This window comes from Lutra lutra, chromosome 12, assembly GCF_902655055.1.
Source record: "Lutra lutra chromosome 12, mLutLut1.2, whole genome shotgun sequence".
NCBI lineage: Eukaryota > Metazoa > Chordata > Mammalia > Carnivora > Mustelidae > Lutra > Lutra lutra.
In genome coordinates this window covers 59144736-59158819 of record NC_062289.1, presented here as the reverse complement: position 1 = coordinate 59158819, position 14084 = coordinate 59144736, and the positions used below count along the sequence as shown (strand labels likewise).

The window sequence follows — 14084 nt, the reverse complement described above, 5'->3', positions numbered from 1 at the left end:
CTTAATAAAACATGTAAGAACTTTGCTGTAGTATTACGGAAAACCTTTATAAAGAATCTGCTTCATAATGAGATCTCTTGACACTTCTAAAAGCACATAGTATAATTAATTCAGAATTCATATATCAAAGATACAGGATATAAAAATGCATTAATAGAAAGCAGAAAATCCAGGACTAGATTCAGGGGAAACACTGGCTATATAAAATTTTACATATATGTACTTTTTTTCCCCCTGGAATGTTGAAATAAGATTCTCTGATGCAAAAAAGATTAAGAACCACTAACTTGAGATTAAGTAAATGTCACATATTATCTTATATTTTCAGAATTTTTATGAATAAAATCAGCAGGGAATAATTCTCATAAAGTATAGTAACTTATATAAAGGCAAATGGTTTTGCCTACACAAGACATGTGACTGTCTGGTTAAAAATAAAGACATGTATCCCCCAATTATATAATCAAGATTATAACAGATAAATTCAGTACATATGTAATCTGAAAAAAGCTACTACGTTCCTTAATTTTCGTATCTATAATTCAGACTTGACACTAATATACACTCTAGTACAATGGGGGGGAAATAATGGGCCCAATTTCTACACATTTTTAAGTACATGAAAATTAACTTTAACTGCATGGAAGTTCAATTGCATTCAAGTTATATACATGTAGCCAAAACATGCCAGATTCTATTTCACTATATCATCTTTTTTTTAAAAGATATTATTTTTAAGTAATCTCTACACCTCATGTGGCGTGCAAACTTACAACTCCCAAGAGTCACATGCTTCAATGACTGAACCAGCCAGGTGCCCCTTATATCATTTTTAAGGAAAAGATTTTTTCTTCTTCCTAGGTGGGCATCTTTTCTTAGTTGAAATGTATGTTGGGCCTCATTCTGAAAAGAAAACCCAGGCTTCTAACTAAAGGTAAAGAAAACAGGTCTCTGACCAAGGAGGAAACACCAAACTCACTATAAAAATGATAAATTTGCTAAGTATTTATTAAAAGTTTTTATTAAAATTATAAATTTAATACATCAAGCTTCCTCTAAACTGATCTAGCCCCCAAATATTCTTCTCACATAAAAGTTCAAATTCCAGAAGCATTTTGGGGCATCTGTAAGTTACTGGGCACTGTATAGGAGCTCTGAAGAGGTCACAATCTTATTTCTGGAGAAGAGAAATATTCTAATGAGTGGTATGGCTATACTGACACATGGTATAAAAAAGAGGACATCTATTTTGGTAGCAGTGTTTATTTTGGTCCCTGATTAAATGACTACAAGGATATGTACTTATGCAATGGGTGTTATTTGCTATTGTTAATGCTTTATTTGTAATTGCTCTTGAGAACTTATCTCTATGTGTAGTTTTCAAGGATTTAATTCTTTTTGATTTATGTATAATTATTCTATTTATATTGTCTCTCATTACGTGATTACTTTTATTGGAAATTAGGAATGATTTTTTCCTTTGTATATGCCACAAAACCTCAGTTCTACACTAAGAATCAGACTTCAATAAATATTCTGTTTCATCAGGCACAGAGTGTTAGGTGCGAGGGGGTGACAAGATGTAAAGACAGCCCTGCCCCTTTAACAATTATACAACCTGATAATAGCTAAAAAGGCAATAGATACTAGGTCAAAAGGGTACCCCTGGAAAGCAGTCTGCTTGGGAGAACTAGAGAAGGAAAGCAGGATTCTCAAAGAAGTGGCACTGAAGTTGAGGCACAAAAGATGTATAGGGATTTCAGGGCAAGGAAATTACTGTGACATAAGCAGATACAATTACAGCATATATACCATTTTACATACGGCTTTTTTCCATTAAACAGATCACATTTTCTTTTGAAATTAAATCTTCATTACTACTTCTACAGACTGCATATTACACTGAGTTAATTTGTAATCATTTAAACTGATCCTTTTACTGAGGGGACATTCAGGTTGTTTCCAAGTACTTGATATTATAGATATTTAATAATGCAGAAAAAATTTTTTGTATGGTACTTGAAAAATAGAAATATTATCAATTTGTGTATGAAAAAGGAAACGAGAAATGCATCAAAAGAATATCTGTACTAAAAATTTGCTGGAAGAATTATGGGTGATTTTTATTTTCTTATTAAAACTTTTTTTTTTTAAGATCTTTTTTTTTTTTTTAAAGATTTTATTTATTTATTTGACAGAGAGAGATCACAAGTAGATGGAGAGGCAGGCAGAGAGAGAGAGGGAAGCAGGCTCCCCGCTGAGCAGAGAGCCCGATGCGGGACTCGATCCCAGGACCCTGAGATCATGACCTGAGCCGAAGGCAGCGGCTTAACCCACTGAGCCACCCAGGCACCCCCAGATCTTATTTATTTGATGGAGAGAGAGATAGCAAGTAGGCAGAGCAGCAGGCAGAGGCAGAGGGAGAAGCAGGCTCCCTCCTGAGAAGAGAGCCCTATGCAGGGCCTGATCCCAGGACCCTGGGATCATGACCTGAGCTGAAGGCAGACGTTTAACCAACTGAGCCTCCCAGGCACCCCAAACTTTTCTGTTTTCCAAATTCCTAGCATAACAGATATATTATTATCAGAAAAAAAAATTTTTTTTAAAGTTCACTAATAGAGGGTATGCCTCAGTGATTCATTCAGTCAGTTAAGTGTCCAGCTCTGGATCTCAGCTCAGGTCTTGATCTCAGGGTCCTGAGCTGTGCTGAGCCCTGTGTTGGGCTCCTTGCTGGGTGCAGAGCCTATTCTATATATATATATATATATATATATATATAGTTATTTAGTTATATAGTTATATATCTAGTTAACTAATACGTATAAATAACGCATCACTATTTTTTTTTTTGATTACTGGTGCGGCTTATTTTGCCATGTGTTTGTATTTCCTCCTGTGTAATGTCACTTTATAATTTCTTTAGCCTACTTTCCTCTGGCCTTTGTCTATGCATATTAATACATTATTTAATACACTAAATACATTACTTAAATCATACCACACATACAATCTCATGTATGTTTTATTATATCGTAGTGCTTACCTTGAATATATACATTCAAGATTAAATGCAAATTCTTTAAGGGAATTATACATATGTGTACCCTAAGAGATGTTAAGGTTTGTCATTTGTGTTCCTGATTCATCAGTTGAAGGTAATTAAGCAATGCTTTCCAATCCAGATATACTTTTTTCCCTACGGTTCTTTTTCAAAGACTACATTTTTTAAAAAAAATTTTATTTATTTACTTGACAGAGATCACGAGTAGGCAGAGAGGCAGATGGGGGTGGTGGTGGAGGGGAAGCAGGCTCCCTGCTGAGCAGAGCACCTGACTCGGGGCTCAATCCCAGGACCCTGGGATCATGACCTGAGCTGAGGGCAGAGGCTTTAACCCACTGAGCCATCCAGGCACCCTTCAAAGACTGCATTTTTAAAAGCAACAACAACAACAAAGTGTAGGTTTTAAAGTGAGAAAGTTAGGTTGACACTAATTAGTGTCCATGAGGAGTGTGGCATTACTACAGTGAAGGACTGTAACCTGGCTCTGGTCAATGAGTTGCAAGCACCCACTGGGCTCGCTCCACTGCAGGGTGGTCCTCAGCAGCTGGTGGCAATAACCCTGCACTGCTCTCATGAAGCTGGGGAGTGTGATCTCAGCAAAGGTAGTACACCTCCATGATATCATTTCACTTGCAGACCAGGCTGAAAAATCTCTTTTCTTCCCTAAGTGACCCCTAAACCTTTTGATTTAACAGGAACATAGGGCTGGTCTTGCAATTACAGTGCGGAAGTCACTTTCAAAAAAAAAAAAAAAAAAGGTTTTGCCTTTTTTAGGAGGTGATCACTTACAGTGAGAATATCACCTAGACTCTCCAAATCCTCAAATTCTTGTAGTCGAATGGCATGGCTATCATTATACTGTTATTTTCCATTTTGCTCCAATCTTTTAGTCTTTAATTATCTACTTAAATCAGTAAATTTGAATTTGTATTTAAAACACATATCAGGGGCACCTGGGTGGCTCAGTGGGTTAAAGCCTCTGTCTTCGGCTCAGGTCGTGATCCCGGAGTCCTGGGATCGAGCCTCACATTGGGCTCTCTGCTCAGCAGGAAGCCTGCTTCCTCCTCTCTCTCTCTGCCTGCCTCTCTGCCTACTTGTGATCTCTGCCTGTCAAATAAATAAATAAATAAATCTTTAAAAAAAAAAAAAACACGTATCAAATTATTTCTGACAAAAAGTTCCTTTGTTGATGTTTGGGGCACCTGGGTGGTTCAGCTAGTTAGGTGTCTGACTCTCGATTTCAGCTCAGGACATGATCTTGGGGTTATGAGATTGAGCCCTACATTAGGCTCTGTGCTGAGCATGAAGCCTGCTTGAGATTCTCTCCCTCCCTCTCTCTGCCCTTCCCTCAAGCTCATTCACATTCACTTGTTCACTATTTGAGAGAGAGGCCTTGGGATAGGGCCAGTAGGAGAGGGAGAAACAGAGTCCCTGATGAGGAGGGAGCAGGAGAACGTGGGGCTCAATCCCAGGACCCTGGGATCATGATCTTTGCTCTCTAAATTAAAAAAAAAAGTTAACGTTTATCATCTCAAACAATTTTATTTGGGAAACTAGTAGGGAAAATGAGAAATACAGAGGTTAAGCAATCGTTCAAGCATTTTTCATTAAAGCGTTTACTTCTCCATTAAAAAATGCTAAATAATATGAGAAAGGTTAATTGGTTAAAAACACTTAAATACATTTGAAATTTGCCCTTGTACTTCTCAAGGCATGTTTAGATATTTGCAACAAACACTAGTGACACTTACAGAATAGTTAAATGTTATCTGACGTCAATATTATCCTTAGGCTTGACTTTTTCCCTACTGAGGCTACCACACATTTCCATCTTTTCTTGTATGGTATCCAAAAAAGGGGCAGCAAAACTAGCACATGTGACCAATGCAGAGAGATGATAATATATAAATTCCTCTTTCAAAATCTCTCAAAACCACCAATGTGCATTTGACAAACCAATTACATCACAAGTCTAGTAAGAAATTCAGTAGAGTCTGGACTTTGAAAGTGTCTAGATTATAATAACTTTTAGGAAACATATAATTATTCTAATGTCACATATATTCTCAGAGTGGATGATAATGATGATATAAAACTAAACACACCATGACCCTAAAATTTGAACTTATAGTGAAGTTCACGTTTCTACTTTTCCTTAGAGCTTCAGATGCCTAACTTGGACATTCTTAGACTCCTTCCAACCATCCTAACTCAAAATTGAGCATGTTCAACTCCTTACTTTCTCTTCCGAAGCTTTCCTTTAGCTGCTTAAAGCCACTATTTCCCACTTCTGTAGCATACCTATCAACCCACTTACTCCAACTGAAAACCTCTGAGCCATTTTTAACATTCTCAATTCCTCAACTTTCAAAATTAACTGTTCAGAGTTTCAATCTCTGGACTATCTCTTAAATCCATCTTCTATTCCCCCTACACTGTTCCAGCTCAGTTTCTCATCATATTCTGCCTAGATCAGTTATCACCTTAACCACAATGTGGCCAGCATTACAGAACATATTATGTCTCTTCTCATCTGAGGGCTCCCTACTCGAGGATAAAATAAAAACTCCACAGATGATGGTATGAGACTTTTGAAAATCCAAAACATTATCTCTCCTACTACCATTTATTCATAACAGCAATTAGTATTCCTATTTAAGAGACATATAAACAGAGTCTGAGCCAGGTAAGTAGTTTGTCCAAGGTTACCTCACCCTTAGGAAATGTAGCCCAAGATGTTTTTGTCCAACTTCACAGTATTTTCTACATTGTCTCCCACCTCTCATTTCTTCCTATTTGCATTAGCCAGACTAGTGTATTCTACTCATTCTTCAAGTTTACATGCATATTTATGTGTATTCTGATCAGTAGCTCTTTAGTATTTCCCAACTACTTAACTAGAAGATATTTTAGATTAGAGGTTAGGGGGATGAGTACTTCAAGAATTTATAAATAGGAAGGGCTTGGGGTAGTCACCTATTATAGGGAGGGTGTTGGGTAGGGGACTTGTCTTGAAGCTATGTTTGCACTGGCATTTATGGAGATTACATATGTTTATTTGGAATGGTTTGGAAAGAGCTATATTTAGTTTCTCATTTATCCTTTGGGAACATCACTTCCAAAAGGTGATTTTTAAGAAAAATCTGTTATTCTCATCACCTGGGATATGGGAGGTTAAAGACTTTCTCAAAAAAAGGCAAAGGGCAAAGGGAAGGCTATCTGCTTCACTATATCCTCAATGCATTCCACCTATTCTAGATGAGAAGTGCTTAAATACACACATGCACAAGATTCAGCTTCCTAGAACCCTACAGTAATATATTACTTTATTTTTAACAGCATCTGCCTAAATCTGTAGCAAAACTTGTATTTTATGTTTGTGAGATGGAGGATGTTAGGGATGGGAGTGTGCTTACTAAGAAAAAAATGGCCTACTTATGGAATTTGAGACTCCTTTGTGGGAAAGTAACCTTCAATGAGGTAGCTGTAATTTTCTGCTTGTTTTCCACATTATTCAACAGATATTTTAAACGTAAGTCCACGACTTACACTTGGGAACTTCCACTATACCATATAGTAGGTGCTTAATAAGTGTAGAATAAATACACAAAGAGGGCGTTTTAGAACTACATTAAGAAATCCAGAAATCAAGTGGGAATACATATGGTAGAACAGGAGGACTGTAAAAAGGGATATAAACATGAAATACAAATTTACTCACTCTACAAGTCTGTATAGCATCCAGGTGGCAAATGATGCTGCCACTGATACTATCTGGGTAATTCATTGCTGATGTCCCTTTTAAACTCAGCAATTTGAAGAGGTGGCAAGTATTTCATCCACATGCCATTAGTTCCCATATCACCTGTCATGTGGAGCACAGCTCTGTTCTTTGATTTGCTTTAAGCCACCCTGAATTTTCATACAGCTTGCACTTTCACACATTATCCACTAACATGCCTATCTTCCTATATTGATCTCCTGCTCTCATGTATCAGCTGCTGAACTGTTTTAGTCAGCCCGAAATTTATTTTTAAGCAATAGCACCATTTTTATATAGTGTTTATAGTTATTTGAATACATACATATTTTGTTTGTATTTATCAGAAAAACTGCTGATACTGGTAACACCACAATTAAGACAGAAACTGAACGGATGTAATAAAAATAGCAAATCTTTAGCCTCCTTCAGCTCAGTGAAGACTGTTCAATTGTAAAGAACAGGAAAATTAGAGAACCCATATGAAATACTAGATATATGTACACCGTGTTGATATTCTAAAAAGCAGTGATGAAAATAAGGTTTCAAAATTAAGGGCAAAATCATCATATATATACATATACATATGTGTATATGTATATATATTTTTAAATTTATTTGACAGAGAGAGAGAGCATGCACACGCAGGGGGAGAGGGAAAAAGCAAGCTCCCCTTCACAGCAGGGGGAGCCCAATGTGGGACTCGATCCCAGGAACCTGTGATCATGACCTGAGCCAAAGGTAGTGACTTAACCAACTGAGCCACCCAGACACCCAGCATGTAAAATATTTTGATAATTTATATGAGGAGTTGATGCCAGTACCGCTAGAAATTAGTTTCAAAAGAAGCCCAACGTTCACCCCAGTCTTGACCAAAATTAAGAAAATTGATCAGAACCATTAAAATCATCTGCTCAACCTCCAGCAAAATTTCTTTGTAATAACTGCAAGCAACTTTTCCTTCTCAATGTTAAAGCCAGTTTACCACTAAACTCACTGTAGAGAAACTATGAAAATTTGGAATCAGGCAAGATAGTAAGTGGGAAAATAATCTTCCTTAAATGAAATCATGGAGATGCAATGAGCAAAATCCAGACTTTGAGAAAATTTACCCACAAATGATCAGGGTATTTCAACACAAAATTGCAAGAATGTAAGAAAGCAAGGAAGCTATCTACAGATTAGAAGATACTTGAGATATATAACCCAATTTTCAATACATGGACTTTATTTGGGTTCTGACTTAAAAAAAGTCAAAGAAAAAAACCTTTTGATTTTATGAGGCAATCAGAACTGGATACTTAATATTAAAATTTAACCATACCTGGATATTTAATAGTAATAACATTTAGTTTAGGTATGATAATGGTATTGTGATTATGTTTAAAGTAAAAGGCTCTTTCTTTTACAGATACCTACTGAAACATTTTCTAGTGAAATAACTTCAAAATGAGGGGGTATGAAAGAATGGAGAGAGGCAAAACAAGCTAGTCAGAAGGTGGTAATTAGTAAAACTGGGTCATAAATACATATGGGTTCATAATACTGTTCTACTTCTGCATATATTTGAAAAATTTGATAATAAATCATTAATTTGATTACAATTACACTATAATCTATTTAAAAATGTTTTTAAAAATGAATACATCATACAATATACAGAATAAAATTAAAAGCCCTAAACATATATACTATAGTTGAAGTTTTTTTTTTTTTAAGATTTCTATTTATTTATTGGACAGAGAGAGAGAGAGATCACATGTAGGCAGAGCAGTAGGGAGAGAGAGAGTGGAAAGCAGGCTCCCCGCTGAGCAGAGAGCTTGATGCAGAACTCGATCCCAGGACCCTGTTACCATGACCTGAGCTGAAGGCAGAGGCTTAACCCACTGAGCCACCCAGGTGCCCCAGTTTTTTTTTTTTTTTTTTTTAAGATTTTATTTATTTATTTGAGAGAGAGAGTATGAGCATGAGAGACAAAGAGAGATCATGAGCAGGGGGGAAGGGTAGAGGGAGAAGCAGACTCCCTGCTGAGCAGGGAGCCTCATGTGGGACTCGATCCCAGGATCCTGGATCATGACCTGAGTCAAAGGCAGATGCTTAACTGACTGAGCCACCCAGGTGCCCAGGGTTTTTTGTTTTTTTTTTTTTTTTTTTTTTTTTTTTAATAAATAATTTTCTTAATTTTCTTAGTACCGAATCAGGTAAAATGTTAAGCACATTTTTAGGAATGTTGTATGTATGAAAATGTAAACTTTCATTAAAGATTTTAAATTTATGAATGGTAGAATCTATGGCAAAAAACAAAAACACCAGCTATTCTATTTTACTTTCAGAACCCTCTTTGTAGCCACATTTGTGGTCACATTCAAACACAATGAAATGACTCTGATCACAGCACACTTTGTAACAGTTATCATTAAGTCAAACATACAGTAGACGCATATTTTGGCTTTATGCTGATATCAGAATCATTAGATTCGGAAATTTTCATACCCAGTGACAATCAGCATGGTACAATGGAAAAGTACAAGGATTCTGTCCTAGGTTCGAATCTTTGCTTTGCCACTTAACAGTCAGTAATCTAATATTAGGGATTAACTCACAGGGCTATTTTGGGTATTAGATGAATTTACATAATGTGCCTAGCATATCCTGGTACATACCATGCATGTAATTACATATTAACTCACCGCTTAGGTAAGAAGAGAAAAATGTATCGTTAAATTAAAAGCACTTAAATAAAACCAAATTCGATAAAGCACATGTTAACTTAAAAAGCCAAAACTGAATCCCGTAACTTTTCGTATTTAATTTAGTATCAGAAAATTTAAGACAAAAAGATTCAAGTTGACTCCAGGCACTTACTTCACTTACTACAGGGCTACAATGGAGGTATGTGGTCCTTCAGAATGAAGGCAACAGAAACCACCAGTATTTCAAGTAAAAAATGGACATATGTAGACCAAGACTTTTCCTGGGGTAAGGAGGAGGCGCAGGTAGAGGCAGTGAGGGGAAAGAAGAAATAGAGTGAACCAAGGAACAATTTTCTTATATTAGTGTCTGGTGGAATTTATATTTTTAAACATAAAAGTACTAGTCATAAAAAGACAATTACTTATGTAAAAGGTTTTTTAGTATTCCTTAAAGAAGGGAAGGGAAATGGGAATGGGACTAGAGACGGGGAGACACAATTATGTAATTGTTTCATTTGTTAATTGCAATTTAATGCCATTATAAGATGATATTCTACAATGGTAAGTCATTATAGAATGATTTAAAGCAAGTGTTTCTTCTACAACTTAATAAGTAGATGAGAATTTTTGTTGAAAATAATCCATGGGGAAAGTTTAAAATACTGTATTTATGAAAGCCTATAAATTACCTCATTCATTTTTGGACCCACCCTGTATGTCTAGGTTACTACTCTGTAATAATGTTAAGAATAAATCTGTCCATGACCATATAGTTAATAAGTGGCAGAGCTAGGTCTTCAAACCCATTTCTCTGACTCTAATATTGGTACTCATAATCATCATGCTGTTACTTCTGAGTACATAAAAACTCTAAATACTGTCAAGATGAACTATACAACCAGATGAACACCCAGTAAAACTATGCCATAATTCATAAACATGCGTATGAATACCTTCTACTTCTATATGTTTATTTCATGATTGAGTATATCGAGAAAATAACTATCACAAAAACCTAGGCTCTACAATAAAGCACTATATTAAATGGGATTTACTGTTAATCTAACATGTAAAATATCTGAATTGAGAAAGTAACAATTAGTGGTGTTAAACATACCCACCTGAGATTAAAGCTGAATTTCAAATAGGAACTATCTATTTTCTGCATGGTTTTGAGATATTCACATCTTAGATATGCAATTTCTTCATTTATATACTCCAAAAATACATGAAATAAGAGATTAAACACACCTCACTCATGACTATTAACACAATTTATAAAGGAAAAGAAGTCAGGGGATGGGGAAGATGGGTGAATGTAGTTGTAGGGTACAAGTTTCCAGTTACGACTAAGTTCTGAGGATATGATGTACAGTATGAGGACTACAGTTAACAAAACTGTATTGTACATTTGAAAGTTGCTAAAAGTAGATTTTATTTTTTTATTTTTATTTTTTTAAAGATTTTATTTATTTATTTGTCAGAGAGAGAGAGGGAGAGCGAGCACAGGCAGACAGAGTGGCAGGCAGAGGCAGAGGGAGAAGCAGGCTCCCTGCTGAGCAAGGAGCCCGATGTGGGACTCGATCCCAGGACGCTGGGATCATGACCTGAGCCGAAGGCAGCTGCTTAACCAACTGAGCCACCCAGGAGTCCCTAAAAGTAGATTTTAAAAGTTCCTACCACACACGCAAAAAATTGTAACTGTGTGAGGCACGGATGTGTCCTCTAACCTTACTGTGGTAATTCTTCAGTATACACATACATATATCAAATCATTACACTGTACACTTACACAATGTTCTATGTCTATTGTATCTCAAAAAGCTAGAAATAAAAAAATACAGGAAATACAGCCATGCTGTGCCTACCTTAAATGACTATAAACCTATGAACTTGATTAGATTTTTCATCTTTATAATGGTAAATACAAATGACATTTTTAAAGATCAGAAAACTGCAATATTATGTAAGTATGGTTCTCAATATATTTTAAGTAACTGGATATGTCTAATGTGGTAACCTTATTTCAGATTTTCACTTTTTTTTTTTAAGATTTTATTTATTTATTTGAGAGAGAGAGAGACATAGTGAGAGAGGGAACACAAGCAGGGGGAGTGGGAGAGGGAGAAGGAGGCTTCCTGCCAAGCAGGGAGCCCAATACAGGGCTCGATCCCAGGCCTGGGATCATGACCTGAGCCGAAGGCAGACAGTTAATGACTGAATTACCCAGGCACCCCAGAATTTCACTATTTTTAAAACTAATATTTATGAAGTGTACTCTGTACCGGTTGATACTCTACTTGCATTCATATATTAATTCATTTAATCTTTGTTTACCACACCACTATGAGGTCTGTACTGTAATCTCTATTTTATAGATGTGGAACTTAGCACCTAAAGGTTAACTAACTTGCCCCAATCAGAGAGATCAAATCTAGGTAGTATGGAATACTAAAATCTGAACTTTATTATTTAAACAGCCATTTCAAAAAGAATAGAAAAAAATGCTTTATGACTTGATTTCCATTACCAAAATATCTACAATGTGTGTGTGTGTGTGTGTGTGTGTGTGTGTAATGTACTCAACAGAACTCAAACAGAACTAAGTATTCTTTTAACACAAGGAATATTACTTAAAAAAAACAACAACCCAAATTTTACATTTGGAATGGTGTTTGCTTACATGTCATTTTTATTCAGTGATGGGCTAGTGTCATAAAAATTTCTAAGCTATACTTCTTTGGTAATCTTATTTATTATAAAGATTGTTTTCATTTCAATTATTTTCAAGTGGCATTTACCGTTCTTTTATTATAAAGGTGAAACAGTTCATGATAGAAAACTGAGATGGGTGAAGAAAAAAAAAATCTATAAAAAAATCCTACCACCCAAGAGAATCATTCTTCATAACCTATTTAAAGTACTACATTTGATTTTAACTTAGAAATAATAAAGGGAACATAATTTCTGAACTTCAGATCTGTTCTCTTGATTCTTCTAAATTACCTGACCAACAGACTCTTCTAAATTACCTGAAATGGCTCTTACTGCCATTTCAGAAATCATGCACACGCTCCATGAGCACCCCAAAATCATGTCACATTTTAGCCTGCTTTATAATTAGGCCCGGAATTGCTCATGTTTTATTTTCCCTGAAGTTTTCACCTTTTCTCTTGTTCATCAGCTCAGACAATATGCCTTCATATCAATAATACCAGACACAGTGAACTCTCAGAATCTAATTCACGCAATATGTGTATTGTTATCTACTATTTTCTTGATAACATTCCTCATAAAGCTGACATTTTGTTTAAAAATATGCCAATTGCTCATTGCTGTCACTCTGGAATTTCTCACCAAAATCCCGAGTTAGTCTTTGTATCTTCCTTTTAGACTTGTATTTTGTGTCACTGAAGAGTAAAAATGTAAGTAGTTTTTTTCAGAAAAAGAACAGAAAGCATATCCAAGGTTTTTCTTTACACTTGAGTGATAGTTGGGTGGGAATGGAATTCTAAGTTCAAAATAGTATTTCACAGAATGCTGTAACTATAGCTACACCTGTCTTTTTTTTTTTTTTTTTTAAGATTTCACCTATTTATTTGTCAAAGAGCAAGAGAGAGAACACAAGCAGGGACAGCAGCAGGCAGAGGAAGTAGTCTCCCTGCTGAGTAAGGAGTCCGATTCGGGGCTTGATCCGAGGACCCTGAGCTCATGACCCGAGTTGAAGGCACATGAACCCACCTGAGCCACCCAGGTGCCCCTCCACCTGTCTTCTACAACATTAAGAATGAGAAACCTGGGGCGCCTGGGTGGCTCAGTGGGTTAAGCCGCTGCCTTCGGCTCAGGTCATGATCTCAGGGTCCTGGGATCGAGTCCTGCATCGGGCTCTCTGCTCAGCAGGGAGCCTGCTTCCCTCTCTCTCTATCTCTCTCTGCCTGCCTCTCCATCTACTTGTGATCTCTCTGTCAAATAAATAAATAAAATCTTTAAAAAAAAAAAAAAAAAGAATGAGAAACCTGATGACACTCTCTTTCCTTTGTAGGTAACATGTTTCCCTGTGATTCCGGGAGCTTATAGGATTTAAAAAAATCTTTATCCTTGAAGTTGTGATGTATCTAGATGTGGGTTTTTGTTTTTGTTTTTCCCCTTCTATTCTTTAAATTTTCCCTTTGATCCACAAACATAAATCTTTCTTTAAAGGACATTTTCTTCAACTAAAAAATTTATTTTCTTCTTAGCATTTGCTCTTTTTTAAGATGAACACTATATTATCCTGGGCATGTGTTTTGTTTGTTTGTCTTTATCATTTTCCTCATATTTTCAGTATCTTTTCAAAAATGTTTTATACACTGTTCTTCTCTTTCATCTCAAGATCTTTGGCAATATCCAGTCTGTTTTTTAGTCCTGTATAGAATATTTATTTTGAGTAATGATAAGTATTTTGAATTCCAAGGACTTTCCAGGTCTACTTTTTCACCACAGCCTTTTGTTGTTATGGTTAGTAGACTGATTGCCCTCCAAGGATCTCCAAGAATAACAAGAATTTATCCTCCTGCTTTCTATATTATTT

The 14084-nt window shown here is 35.9% G+C and overlaps 1 protein-coding gene across 6 annotated transcripts in view; it reads right to left on the bottom strand.

Moving 5' to 3' along the window:
• ANKRD12 (ankyrin repeat domain 12) overlaps positions 1-14084 on the bottom strand; it is a 129832-nt gene that overhangs the window by 24722 nt on the left and 91026 nt on the right. The window lies entirely within an intron of this gene.